Consider the following 2,049-nt stretch of genomic DNA (forward strand, 5'->3'; position numbering starts at 1 on the left):
TCAAGTCACTCTTCTTTCTCTTTCATCCACAAATCCACTATCCCATAGCTGGACCTACACAGAAATATCGTGACTACTGACACACCATAAATTTCTTTAAATATGCTTTTTTTAATGTTTGTTTATTTTTGAGAGACAAAGAGACAGAGACAGAGATAGAGACCGTATGCACATGCAAGTGGGGCAGGGGCAGAGAGAGAGGGGGCAGAGGATCCGAAGTGGGCTCTGTGCTGACAACAGTGAATGTACATGGGGCTCGAACTCATGAACCGTGAGATCATGACCTGAGCTGAAGTGGGACACTCAACTGACTACGCCACCCAGGTGCCTCTGTCCTTAAATATTAACAACCTAGTTTAAATTTTATTGTTCAGGCATACTAACTGTATTAATTAGTACATAATGTTAACAGATACATATGGAACCAGAAAAATAAAAAAGCATAGTTATGGCTTCCTTAGAAACTTTTAATCTAGGGGCGCCTGGGTGACGCAGTCGGTTAAGCGTCCGACTTCAGCCAGGTCACGATCTCGCGGTCTGTGAGTTCGAGCCCCACGTCGGGCTCTGGGCTGATGGCTCAGAGCCTGGAGCCTGTTTCCGATTCTGTGTCTCCCTCTCTCTCTGCCCCTCCCCCGTTCATGCTGTGTCTCTCTCGGTCCCAAAAATAAATAAACATTGAAAAAAAAATTAAAAAAAAAAAAAAAGAAACTTTTAATCTAAAGAAATCAAGAAAGAGTGCATGTAAATTACATATAAAAATAAGCATCTTTTATCGACAATATATTTCTGCATTTGAAAGCGTAGAAAATTTTTTACGGTCTTTGAAAATGACGGAATGAACACGTTTGAAGCTTTATGAAGAAGATAAATTTGTTTTTAATGTTTATTTAATTTGAGAGAGAGAGCGCAAGCGGGGGGGAGCCAGAGAGAGAGGGAAACAGAGAATCCCAAGCAGGTTCTGTGATAGCAGTGCAGAACCTGACACAGGGCTGGAACTCACGACCACGAGATCTCATGATCTCATGATCACGAGATCATGACCTGAGTCGAAATCAAGAGTCTGACGCTTAACCAACTGAGCAACCCAGGCACCCCTGAAGAAGATAAAATTTTAAAATTGGAAGAACAGGATTTAAAAGGACATAGGAGAATTTTTTTTACCTTAGAATTGTAGCTAAATATAAGTTGCATATAGGTGGAGGTTCAAACAGGTATGACAAGTCAAGGAACTAACCTAATCTAAACTGGTTATTTATAACCTATGGGCCAAGGAGTCATTGGAAGTTACATGGATGTACACGCACCCAGTACAATCTGTAGTCTAAAATAATTTGCTCACCCACTTATTTCTCTGTTTTTCAAATGTAGACAGATACTAGTAAAATAAAATAGCAAATCACTTAAAAGTTTAAGTTTTTTTTTCCCATTATGCATAATCTCAACCAACAAATACTAAAAGTACAATTACTTCTGTGTTAGGAGTACAGTTTCTCATGTTCAAAACGGATCAGGGGCCTTTAACATACAAGGTTCCTTCTGGCTATTTAAGGGCACTAAGGACTTCTATCATTAATCTTTAGAACTTGTATTTACAAGTATACATATTTACAAATGTGTACACACATGATATGCCTGCTATGTACATCCAAATCATGCCTGCTATACCCCCAGGCATTGGACCAGCTTTTGTTACAAAGATGAATAAGACAGGATTCCAGACTCAAGCTCAAATTGATACAGATACATGAACAAATAATACAACCTAATAAATACTGCAGAGCTGTTTCAAGTGCCCTGGGAGCACAATGGCATTATTAATGTCACCTGGGGGAGTATGAGAAAACAAGGATCTATGAATTCGGTCTTGACAGGTGGGGCATGGGGTGGAGAAGAAGAGTTAGCATTCTAAACAGATGGTACAGCACACACAAAGGCACAGAGTTGTGAAAGTGCATGACATGTTTGGGGAAAAACAGTTCTCTCTTATGAGTGGATATCGAGGTATTTGGAGGAGAAGAGGAGAGGAAAAAGATAAAATGAATTGGGATA

The 2,049-nt window shown here is 39.7% G+C and overlaps 1 protein-coding gene across 3 annotated transcripts in view; it reads right to left on the minus strand.

Moving 5' to 3' along the window:
* FGFR1OP2 (FGFR1 oncogene partner 2) overlaps window positions 1-2,049 on the minus strand; it is a 35,815-nt gene that overhangs the window by 32,856 nt on the left and 910 nt on the right. The gene's annotated exons all lie outside the window — the stretch shown is intronic.

Source organism: Puma concolor, chromosome B4 (genome assembly GCF_028749965.1).
Source record: "Puma concolor isolate L17-30 chromosome B4, mPumCon1.1.hap2, whole genome shotgun sequence".
NCBI classification, from domain to species: Eukaryota; Metazoa; Chordata; class Mammalia; order Carnivora; family Felidae; genus Puma; species Puma concolor.